At 36.0% G+C, this 13,726-nt stretch overlaps 1 protein-coding gene across 8 annotated transcripts in view; it reads right to left on the bottom strand.

Annotated features, from left to right (window-relative positions):
• The window catches only part of patj (PATJ crumbs cell polarity complex component), a 104,259-nt gene that overhangs the window by 40,770 nt on the left and 49,763 nt on the right, over positions 1 to 13,726 (bottom strand). The window lies entirely within an intron of this gene.

The raw sequence follows: 13,726 nt of genomic DNA, 5'->3' as shown, positions 1-13,726 counted from the left end.
ATGCCGCCTACATTTCACTATCGGTGGGGATGCTGGAAGACAAATCGAGAAATAGAACAATGCTTGAGAGAAAGTTTTCCTCCAGCCTTTGGTTACTTTGTTTTCATGCAGATGGGGAATTTCATAGCGCCGTAAGGGAGAAAAGTGCAGTTCTGGCCTTTAATTAGGGTTTTAAAGAATACAGAAGCTTTGTTCTTTAAACTAGGCCGCTGGGGTGGGGGTGGGGGGGGGTGTTCTTTACACAAGGACAATCAAATCACCAGGAGCTGTTTTATGTTGCATACACTATTATTTTAAATGCGGGCAAACAGAACACAGCGGTAGTCGTAAATGTGTGTGCACATCAGGCACCCAAACACAACCATTAGAGATAAAAAGAGAGTACTGATTGCATACTGTCCTCATACACACTGAAGTGTCCCATTTCATCCCATAAAATTGTGTGGTTGTGGAAATAAAATAAAATCTCCCAGTGGTAGTTGCTACATCATGTCACTGTGGCTTATCAAAACAAAACTAAACCAAACCAATCCAAACACTCAAAAAAGTTGTAAAATATATATATATTTGATTGTAAGTGACTACATATTTAACAAACAATTGTAATAATAAAAAATGTGAGAACAATGAACAAATCTTATCAATGCAGATAAGGCTAAGCAGAGTGTCTTTGTTGACAGCTAGAGAGAAAGACCCAAATCTTTGCAAAGGTAAGTGTGTGTTGGGAGCGAGACGAGGAAACTGGGACAGCGCCAGAGACTGCTCCTATAAACAGCGCTGGGGTTTCACTCCAAAACACTGGAATAACTGACCTTGACCCACTCGCTTGGAGGAAACTGTCCTAAATACCCAACTACACAGACAGCGCTGGCCACAGAAACAGCGGAGAAACAACAAACCAAGAGAAAAAAAGAAAAGAACCCCTAGTATTGCTAGTATTGAACAAACCGTTAAACACTAGGGACAGGAAATCATACCAACAGAGAGCCGGACTCGAACCCTGGATTCCAAAAATAGCACCACAGCTCAACGTATCTGCAGTATCAGCATGGTTTCGACAAAGAATCAAGTAACTGGGACTCAGCCAGAGCTTTCAGGGTTAGTATTCACACTGCTGGCAGCGGCGTGGCTTTGGGCGGCACACTGAAGGGTGCGCATAAGTGAGTGTGTGTCTGCGATATTAATGGCTGACTGGAGCAGGCTCATAACTCTGGCATTAGGGAGAAGACAGTGGTAATTACGACCCTATCTCTGGTCCCAGATCAGTATGTCCCGCTCCAGATAAACGAGGGCCGGCTCTGAGCCAGCGCTGATGGATGGAGGAGCGTTTTCTTCAGCCCAGAGAGCAGCAGGAACGGCACTGCATCACAAAAGGCGTTCTTGACACATCTCTTTATGTGCCACTGCTTCTAAGGAGGCACTCGATCTACAAGACAAAGGTTGAGCGGTCATAATAATCTCGTTTCGCTTCCAGCAGAATCATTGGCTCGCAGTTTCAGAGGGCTCTTCATAGAACAGCTAAAGGGCAACCGAATCAGTTCAAAGGAATGTTATGGGTTCAATACAAAGTTAAAGCTCAAACAACAGAATCACCACAGAAAATGATTTTGAACCAAAAAAAAAAAAAGATTACAGTAATGCACATTTGTTAATTTTTTATTTATTTTGTTTCAATTTAAAAATAATAATTAAAGTACTTACATTAATTACAATTGTATACTAAATAAATACAACTATGACATTAATAAACCAATTAAACATTGAGATGAGAATCAGTTTAATTCAGAATTTTTGCAACTGTTTAGTTTTAGTGCCATCCTAAAACATTATTTTTACATAAAGTGATAAGTTGAAATTATTTTCTGTGTTAATTTAAAAAACTAACCATCTTTTTTTTATTCAGTTGAAATTTAAAAATAATTTGTTGATGCACTTACATTAATTAATTAATTAATTCTAAGATATAATTACGAATGAATACATCAATTTGAGATGAAAAGTTGTCTAAATTTTTGCTACTGTTTTAGTTGGTTACAACTTTTAGTGCCATCCTGAAATCGCAATTGTTGTTACTTTTTTGGTTCTTACATAAAAATAAATTATTTTCTATGGTAATCAATCAATCAGTAAATAAATAAATAAAATCACAATAAATGTTGTCATTTATTTAGTTTAAATATAAAAATATTTTTTGCTAAAGCATTTACATTATTGAAATATAATTATATAATAAATCAGAAATAAATGTAAATATGAAAACGTAATGTAAAGATTGCGTTCTAGGTCTAGTGAACGTCTAGTGCATCTTTGTAACCGTTTTTCCTTTTTTAAACTAAAGAGCAAATCAAACCTTATTTCTTTGGTAAACAAAATTATCACAAATGCGGTAGATTGAATTTAACTTGTTAAAGTTATATTAAATTTATAATATAATTCTTAAAAAAACTTTAATTGTGTTAAAGGAACTGAATGTTTTGACCGCCTGATGGTGGATGGCTTCTGAAAATGAAACCATATCTTTTGTATTTCTAAGCAGAGATATTTTGTATAAATGATGGATGGGATATGATTGACAGGGCCTTTGTGCGTGTGAGAGTCCCCTGTGTAAACTCCAGCACACTGAGCGCCGCCTCTCATATGGAACTCTTTAGAGGTTCCTGCCAGTCCTCTTTCTTACTTCCCCTATCTCGCTCCGGTGACACGGCGACCTGCTAAACCAAAAATCGCATTGGGAAGACGCCTGTCACTCATATGTCACCTTGAAGGGAAAGATATAGCGGTGTGGTTGGCATTCTCAAGCAGGTGTTTGGAAAGTGAAACGACGAACACTTGTTATTGAAAGAGACTGGGATGGGACGGGACGGAGGCTGGATTCAAACCAGCCTCTCCCGCATGAGAACCAACGTGTCTGGAACACAAAAAGTTAGACTTTGAAAGGGAAAAAGACCACATCGCTTACTCATGAAGAACTTTTAAACACAAGCTGATGTGAGGTAAAATGGTTTATTACAATCAGTGCTTTGCAAACATGAATAAAAAATAAGTCTTTAATATTTGAAAATAAATGATTGTACTTTAAAACATTACAATGGAAAATATTATTCAATGTACTTAATTTTATTCAATAAATTGTATTCTTAAAAACAGGAATAAATAGAAATGTTGCCCAATTCCATAGAGTTATAACTTCTTTAAATTTAAGAAATTCCAAAATCTATACCAGTATTTCTGCTGATTTCCACAAATGATACAAAAATGAATTTTTTTAACTTCAAAACAAAGTTAAACTGAGAAAAGAGAAAACAAAGGAAGTTTGTCCAATTCCACAGAGGTAATTTGATGGAAACATTGGATAAGTCAATAAAAAAATACTGATTTATGAATGCTGATTTATATAAAGGATAATTCCAGATCAAATTCCCTGTTGAAATGACCAGCACTGGTGTTTTGATATCTCTTCTGAGCTTCTTAACTAGCTTAAGTGACCAGCGAAAACATGCTGATCCAAGCTGATCTTTTCAGCAGGGTATGAACAAGTGTACGGATGAAGATCAATCAATCAAGAGAAACCGCAAAGCTCTGAACATGAAGAGACCAACCTGAGCCAAACGAGAAGACAGCAAGACACCACCGAAAACCAAAGAAGCCACACCAAGAACCGCTCAACACGCACTATAAACGTGATGCAACCAACCTTGATCACCAAGCAAGAAAGCCTACAACCACCTTGCGACCACACTCTCGGCCCATTAAAGACATATCAACTCTCACCAGCTCCCAAAGAACAGAGGCAACATGGAAACGACAGAAAAGAGGAGTCCTTGACGCTTTTTTTTTTAATCCCTCAGCTCTCGTGATGAGAATACAGATTACTATTGGAGAATCCCTGGCCATACAACAGTCAGCTTCTCTAGCCTGCAAAACAAAAACACACATATTATTTTTACTATATGTCTAATGCGTTCTGTCAGGACTTATGCAAGCTGCATGTATGGTGTATTTTCTACACACTAGTAGTGGACCGATATGGGTTCTTCATTGGCCAATGTGAGTATCTAGTGAGCCAGGTGGCAGAGTGCAGAAACAATGCAAATATATACATGTGTACACATTTGTTCTATGACCTTCCATAGATATGATTTTTTTTACTGTACAAACTGTATATGCTATCCTCTAACCCTACCTCTAAACATAACCCTCAGAAAATGTTTTGTATTTTTACGTTAAAAAAAACAAACAATAAAAAGGCACTTAAGGTCGACCATAAGGCTGTGCCAATAAAATAATTTATGATATACTTAAATAAATATTTATATTATATTATAAATATTTATCGTAATTATTTTTTTGCAATATTTCTTTAAAATGTGTAATACAAATATTTTATTTCAATATAACATTTTATTTAATATAAAACATATTATATAGATTTATTTAATAAATAGCTGGATTTATAATATTTAATATGGAATGTAATAAAAATAATGTAATTTATGTAAACATTTAACTTATAATGTAATATACGGGTATTTAAATTAAATAAAATTTTATAATACATCATTTATTTAATTAATTATTTTTTAAATTATTTTAATTTAATATAAAATAAAATACAAAATGAAAATGAATAAAATAATTGTATTTAATATTTAATATAAAAAGTGATAAAACAATGCAATATAACTTTTTATATTTCATAAAAAATAATTAATTTTAATATAAGATGCAATTTAAAAAAAAAATTTAAACCCAAATTTTATAAAAATCTAATATAATGTAATATTTAATTTACAAAGTAATAACATTTAATTTAAAATGTAATACAACAATGCTCCTAATACATTATATATTCAATTATTTTGTTTAATATACAATCTTTATGTAAATTTTAATTTGTTGTAAAATATTTAATATAAAATGTAATGAAATAATGTAATCCAGCATTTCATTTGCAACTTATCAGATCATTCAAGTCAGCATTGAATGAAGACATCAAGAAATGTCAGCATTCTCTGCAGTACTTTCATGGACACCTTATTGAAAACAGTGGCTGTGAATATACTCTCAATGTCTCAACTGCACAGATAATTATAATAGATATTAACCGATCCCATGGGTCTCTCACCTGCATTTGGTATCAGTTGCGAGCCAATTATGATATTGTGATGCTTTGTGATTATATAATGAAACAGCTGCCGATTCCCCCACCTAGAGACTACTAGATACTCTAATGCTGTCCTGCTCATCAAACTGCTTTAGAGACATAAAATACCACCTTTGCAGAAAGCGACTGCTGAGGTAAGGCATTCTGCCTTTAATATATGTACATACGCTGTCAAAAGCATTCAGCGACTGTCTGATGAATAATGATGTTCGGTGTATTTTAACCGAACCCTCCGCCACTAAACACCCACTGAAGAAGGGCCACTCACAGTCTGGAACCAAGAAAACCAGGGAGGGCGAGAAGAATGACACAACGAAGAGGGGGAGAAAGAGAGATTAAGAAACAGCCATTGATATTTAAGTAGAAGAAGACAAAACTGAACACTTCACCAGCAAATGTTAGGTTTCCTTGATTACTCAGCGCTCGTTCTTGTTTAATTCCATATATGAAGAGATAACACTGACAGCAACACTGCAGAGAATACTTCTCATTAGCTCTGCTTCATTATGGCTCTTAATTAAGGCCGGTCTGAGGAAGATTGAGGCGGCTCACCAATTTGCCAGAACGATGAGTCACATTCCTTCGCAAAAAACACACAAAAAAACCCAGGAATACTAAGTGAAGCATTTGACTCTAATAAAAGTCTTTCATTCACCGCTCAGACACAAGAAATGACCTGAAAATATATTAGTATAAAAAGCAGAATATGAATGAAATGCATCTAAAAAGTGTATTTAACGGTCCTCCAAAATTATTCCAAAATGCTTATATATACACATCCATCCATCCATCCATCCATCCATCCATCCATCCATCCATCTATCTATCTATACACAGATATCTATATATACACATCTATATCTATATCTTTATATCTATATATACACACACACATATATATACACATACGTATATATATACACATACACATATATAGCTTAGCTGTGGTGCTGAATGAAAATATTATAAATTAAATTATAAACTTATTTTTAAAATGCTAATTGATACAATATAAATAACTTGAAATTGATATTTTAATACAAATAGTAATATGAATGAAAATCTAAAAAGTGTATTTAATTGGATTCAAAGAAAAACAAAATCAGCATTTGAAAATGATTAAATGCTGAACAAAACTAACATAATTATAATTAATAAATATTAATTCAACAAATTAATAGACTGGTGCAGATTATATCGAATTACTGGCCTGGCTAAAACAAATCTATCAGTGGTGAACAAAGCAGTAAAGCTCTATCCAGATCTAAGAGTTGATTTATTTGTGCGGTTTGAGCTTCTAACATCTGTGCACTGACAAAGCATTTTTGCCGCAGTGAACTTTTTCAGATCAGCTTTGAGAAAAGACAAAAACTCGTTGGAAGCACGATTCCAACTTTTCTCATGGAGGATTTATAGATTTGGCAAAGCGCTATGCAGACTTCAGAGAGGTTGACTGATTTCTACTGGACGTGAAAACTGGAGCAGCCAATGAAATATTCAGGGCCAGTTTGAGCAATTCCATGAAATCTGATGAGGCGATCTTGAAACCCTTCTTCCACAGAGACATTCCATTATAGACGGCTAATCATCAAAAGAACAGAAAATAGAATCAAAATATAGCACTGCTATTACATATTTCTGACACGTGCCAGGGCAATATCATGGTTTAAGAGGAAAAAAAAAAACTCAAGAAGGGATGTCATCATGGTCAAATTTCTGTCAAAGTAAGGTAATCGTACAGGAGAGGTCCCTGTGAAGAGGAAATGATTCCGCCATAGAGGTGCAGAGGGAGGACGCCAGCTCTGACAGTGATGCTTGTATAGTTAGCTGCTGTTTGGCAGGAATCCAGTGCACTAAACCACTGACGTGCCGTCCCTGGACACGCTCGGCACAGGCCTCACACATACAGACGAGTGCGCATGCGTGATAACAACCTCGCAGGAGGAGCGGACAGCCTGCCAAACTCCTGGAATCACTGGAGTTATTAATCATGCAGCAGTAATTACAGTAGGCATGGAGAGGAAGTGACTGCAGTGGCCACTCATACATGCACACAAGCACACCACAGGAGAAAAACTGGACTGATCAGAGACTGAGAAGAACATGAGGGGAGTTGGTGATAAAATCAACAGGGTGAGGGCTTTTGGTCTTGCTCGCCCTCATCATCTTCTCATAAAGAGCGGGCTTAAACTGTTGTAATACCTGATGTTTTGTATGCAGGTGACAGACTTTTTTCATTTTTGGCAGTTTTTTGACAGAAATATACTTTAAAATATATACATTAAACTAGACGGAAAGAGACAGACGGACAGACAGACAGATGATAGATAATAGAAGACAGACAAACAGAGTTACAGACAGACAGATTGATAGACAGAATTGTATATATACTAGAGGGCTGCATTGGGATTGAGTCCCGCCAGGTCCCGCGGGACCCAACGCAAATCTCGCGGGAGCGGGCGGTTTGAACTTTGCTGCGGGCGGGAATGGGCGGTTAAAAAAAAAACACTGCGGGATCGGGAGGTAGCCTAGCGACATGATGGAGATTTTCCACTACACAGTACCGGCTCGGCTCGCCTCGCCTCTGTTTGGTTTCCACTGTGTAAAAGTTGTACCTGTATCTGCTTCCAGGTACTTTTTTTCGTACCACCTCCGGCGAGGTTCTGAGCAAGCTGAGGCGATACTAAAATGTGACGTGAAAACACGGCAGACTGCTGATTGGTCAGAGAGAATCGTCACTACTCACTGCGTCATCATTGCACGTGCCAGACGGAGTATCCTGAATAAAAATCAGCAAAAACAAAAACAAAACCATCCAAAAACAGCATGCACTTGATTTCCTCCATTGTCCTGTGTGTATGTGTCCAGAATACATGCCGGCCAGGGAAACGAAACAAACAACCCCATGAATCTCTTTAATAATAGCAATACAAATACGTGTTTTTTCCTGCGGGACGGGAGAAGACACAAAATCAATGCATCTCTATTACTGTGCGGGAATAAATTCTCAGAGTTTTGCGGGTGCGGGCAGGAGTGGACATACATATTATATTGCGGGAGCGGGCGGGTGTGTAACACATACGTTGCGGGAGCGGGCGGTAATGGTCAGAAATTCGGCGGGCGCGGGCGCGGGCGGGATGAAGAAAACAGTCCCGCGCAGGGCTCTAATATATACATATGTAAATAAAATTACGCTTTAAAATATGCACACATAATAATTAAATTTTTTTGTTAACATAAGAGGTGTCATGACAGAGAGGATTTTTGAGAGGGTTTTTTAAATGAATGATAGTAAAGACAAGACAAAAATAACACAACAGGACTAATTTTGTCTTCATTATTGTTGATGAAACATATAACCTGGATGAACAATATATAAAAAAAAGATTCACGCTGATTTTTAAACTATTTCAATAATACTATCTTTTAACAAAACCAAAACAAAAAACAACTGCTAAACAACAAGCGTTAGAGAGGAAAAAAGGATTCACTGGCATTCAATGGAGAGTTAGTCTGCTGTGTTTTCCTTTGAGCACTGATGGTGAATCTTTCACCCAGTCACTTTTAAAGGAGATATTATCTCCCAAGATACCTCATGAGATACCGTCTGCCAAGTTAGAAAGACGCCCTGCAGACACCTCCTGTTTTTCAGCCCAGTAAACGATGTGGACGTGGTCTCAGCGTGCCAGATTTTGACAATCAGCACACGGTCTGGTCCACACTGGAGCTCATTTTGGCAAGGAAGTATCTTTTTGGGATATAAAATACCATCTAAAATAACAAACATCAACTTTTTCCAATGACCTACTACTACTAAATGCCTCGAAAAGTGCAATAGATGGCCCATGGATGTGATTCACCAAGTGTGATGCATCAAGTCCAGATGATGGATGTAGACTAGAGGATCCCAGACCACAAAACAAAACCATTTCTTCAGGGCAACTGTTAAAACTGATGTTGCCAAAGATGGATCTGAACAGAAAATGGGCCTTTTGGCTTCATTGTGGTGTTTCCATTGACCATCTTGCGAGTCTCTTATAATTCATCAGGCTGACTGATGCTCTGAACTGAGATAAATAGCTGCTTCAAGGTCCCTGTTTCAATCTCAAACAATAGACAGCTTTCTCCCCTGCCTTCGCCACAGATTCGAACAGATGGCGGCATTCATTCATTCTTGAACACGTATAAATCTGATGGAGACGCGGCGCCACGTCCAGCATACAATATGCCAGAATATCGTAATTGCATACAGAGATTCTTAGGAGAGCAAATATGAGTTAAGCAATAACTGTTTGGTAATAGTCTGCAATTTAAAATACAAAATGAATGCGCATCAGCAAATCCTGACATAAAAGGTCGTCTTATCGCACGTCCTACATAGCAAGGCAAACGCCCTGTAATCCTATTGCGACAAGTTTTAGGCAAAGTTTTCAGATTGTGTTTATTCAACATTCAATAAATCCGACACGATATTACGCTTATCTTAATCCGCGAGCAGACGTTTTCTAATGTCGAGGGATTACGCAAACTGCTGACTAGGTTGTCCTCAACGCGCTGGAGTGGAAAAAGAAAAACCCCTCTAACTTAAGCAGTTCAGCATGTTGAGGCCTTCAGCAAAGCTCAAGTATTGACTTCCATCAAAAATTCTTTGATTGGATTTACAGAAGCAAGTGCTTTAGATGAGGTAACCTAAAGTAATTTATCACTGACAGATGGGAAGGTAGACAAACATATGCGCACATCAAAACCACCACACCAGAAGACAAGCTTCACAGGCAGAATGGTTCATGCCACAGATAGAAAGAAGTTATTGAGCTGATCCAAAGTGACTAGAGCCATGAGAGGTGTTTATCATCTACAATATTGTCTGAATCGTGGAAAAATAATGAGCAAGTAGCAGCTTAAGAAGTAGTACTTTGTCAAAATTTAGCCGTGCTAGCTAAATGACGTACAAGAAGTTGAGACAACAGCAACAAAAACACAAGCGTCTAATTCAAGAGCTCATATTTTAAAGACTTTTAGAAATTAAAAATGACATTATAAGAACAACTGAATTAAATATACAGTATTCTGCATTAAATGCAGAAGCTAAACGCTAACATTAGCTATCAGAAGCTAAATGCTAGCAGCTTTTATGCATGTTCCATCCCTTCGTCGTCCGAACTGTGGAGATTGTGGGAAATAATGAGCTGAAACTAGCAAATAGCTGCTTAAGGAGGAGTACTTTACATTAACCTTTTTGGCTAAATGCATGCTAGTTATAGCCTAAACAAAAGTCAAACAGAACAACAAAAACAAAGTGTCTAATTCAAGATCCAATATTATAGAGCATCAGGATGTTGACTTTTACTTTAAATCACTATAAGAACAATTGAACTGAAGAACAGAGAAGCTAAATGCTAAAAGGAGTTAAATGCTACACAGTCACTCACAGTGTATGCCTGCAGCTTTGTATGCATTATCCATCACATTGTTGTCTGAATCGTGGAGAATGTGGGAAATGATGAGCTGAAACTAGCAAGTAACAGCTTGAGAAGTCGATTTTGCCAAACTTTTCATTTAGCCTTGCTGACTAAATGGTAGCTGCACACAATAACAAAACCAAGCGTCTAATTCAAGAGGTTAAGTTCCAAGTTCATATCCTCAAGATGTTGACTTAAATTTAAAAATCACTTTACGAACAATTTCCATGCACTAAAGATACAATGTTGCACAAATGGAGAAGCTAAATGCTACAAAAAAATATATTAATTTTAATTTCCTAATACACAAATCCCACTTGTTTTTCATGCTAATTTTTAACATTGACACTTTCACAACACAATGCGAAACTCAAATGAAACGCATCCAAACAGCTAAGAACGATTCCGTATTTATAGCAAGATGCAAAAATACTTGGCAAACTACATCCAGTATGGATTTAATTAGCAATTCTATTTTCATATGGAATGATTCCGTTATAGAGCTGGTAAGTCCCGCCCCTTCCGCTAACCCCACTGGACCTCTAGGTTGAAAAATCGTCAATACAAGTGAATGGGAGAAAATAATTATTTTCTGGTCCCGTTTGAATTGTGCCATGAATGTGAACATATGTCGTCTGTGAATTTTTTATATAATTTTTCGTGTGAAGAATGCTACAATTTAGCGGGTAGAAGTTTGATACGGTTAGACTTTGTGTGAGAGCACTTTGTGGACTACAACTCTTCGCTGCTTTCGACGCGTTTGAAACGTCACCACCACTCGCACACGGACACTAGCTCACGGATCCCGCTAAACATGGCTGCGTCTTTGGTGCACTTCACCGCCTTCTTTCAGGGAGAGGGCAAAATCGTTGAGGTTGGCGAAAACCACGGGTAAGTCAACTTTATAGGGTGACGTCACATAGGCGACATGTAGTCTTTCTCGTTATGTCTTTTCCACAACTGCTAGCCGAAGAATCATACCATATACTGTCAAACTCGTAACATGAAAAATTCACAGACAACATGTGTTCACATTCATGGCACAATTCAAATGGGACCAGAAAATAATTATTTTCTCCCATTCACTTGCATTGACGATTTTTCAACCTAGAGGTCCACTTGGGGTTTTACGGATGGGCGGGACTTACCAGCTCTATACGTGAAGGTCGGCAACCCTAACCTAAGTTAACGTGTCTAACTCATGGACAATACTGAAGGTCATGTACAGTATTTCCCCTTCTAAGGTTCAAACCCACCTCATTTCAGTTTCCAATCTTCCAACCACTACACCACTTTCAACTGGACCTATCCTACTCGGCATCTCCTAAACACAGCACACCTCAACACAAACTCAATTTCACACTACGAGATTTTACAAGAATGGCTCGCCGGATGGCATCCGGGAACAGAGCCAGTCAAAGGACCGGTGGCGGACAAGGATGAAAAAGAGATTTGGAGACGCCGCACTGCCCGAACGGCATATTGAGGACCATCAAACTGGAAAGAGATTAGAGCTGCGGTGTGACGCTGAGAGAGTCTGCCAGCTCAGTCTCAGGGAATGAGATCTGCTGCAGCAATGCTGTGATGAGAACGCCTCATGGTGGCTACAGTTTTTTTTTAAAAGATAATGTTTCTGCATGTCAGTTCCTAAGACACTGGCAATGTTCGGAATAGAATAATAGTGTAGTGCTTAAGCATATTGAGCAATATGCACAATGATGAATGGTTCACGCAGAATATAGTAGCCACATGACCTGACCATGCTGTATATTTAATTCAGCAGGTCCAGCCCAGTTATCATAATGGAAATAAATTTCTCCTTGTCATCTATAATACATTGCATTGTGGGATACAGTATTCAGAGAAGTGCTCTGTTAATGCACAATACATCATTTTTTTGTAATTATTTGTATGACTGTACAACGTGTAGGGCTGTCAATTGATTTTTTTAAAAATATAGTAATATAATTAAAAATAATAAACGCAGCAATTACGGGGGGGGGGGGGGTAATATGAGGTTTTTTCATGTCCTCAAGATGTAATTAATTATAAAATGAATAAAATATTAATTTTATTCAATTCAATATCCATTTAATTAACCTTTTTTTTTTTTTTTTTTTAATAATAAAAATTAGGGCTGTGAAAAAAAAGGAAAAAAAAGTATTTATTTAAGAAATATTTGCATGTATATACTGTATATATTTAAATATAATTTATATTATATATAAATATAAATATTTGTATATATAAATAACACATTTTTCTTAAATATATACATGCAAGTGTGTGTATTTATATATACAAAATAATGATACACAGTACACACACATTTATTATGTAAACACAAACTTTTATTTTGGATGCGATTAATCGCGATTAATCTTTTCACAGCCCTAATAAAAATACTATTACTATTAATAATAAAATAATAATTTTGATATAAGTATACTAAAATAAACATTCAATATTGTTTGACTGTATTCCATGAATACACATATCTGAACATATTTTCCTTGTAATTGATAGGGCTGTCAATTTAAGCAAATATTTGTTTATTATTAATAAAAAGTATTTAATCCAATATGTGTTTACTAAACTATTATTTATTCTTCTTTATTACTGTTATTAATAATGCATCTAATTTATGAAAATATAAATGTATTAACTATTTTATTCAATATCGATTTATTTCATAAATTTGATAAATAATTATTAGTTTTATTATGCAACTAAGCAAATATATATATCAAGATCAAATGTTTCGGCAATCAGCCTTCTTCAGTGAATCATCTACTTCTACTACTACTAATAAAATAATAATAATAATAATAATAATAATATTAATTTTGATATAATTAAGTATACTAAAACACATATAAAATTGACAGCCGTAATGCACACTGTATTCCACGAATACACATATCTGAACAACATATTTTCTTTGTAATTCATAGGGCAGTCAATTTAAGGAAATGTTTATTAATATTCATAATTTTATTCAATTAAATATCTATCTTATTTATTATCAAATTATTCAAGCATTTTTTATTCTTATTTAATGTTATTATTAATAATTATTGCTAATTAACAATAATTATGA

The sequence above is a fragment of the Squalius cephalus genome (assembly GCF_949319135.1).
Source record: "Squalius cephalus genome assembly, chromosome: 13".
In the NCBI taxonomy this organism is placed as follows: Eukaryota; Metazoa; Chordata; class Actinopteri; order Cypriniformes; family Leuciscidae; genus Squalius; species Squalius cephalus.
Note: the sequence above shows the minus strand (reverse complement) of the source record. Positions and strands in the feature narration are given on the sequence as shown.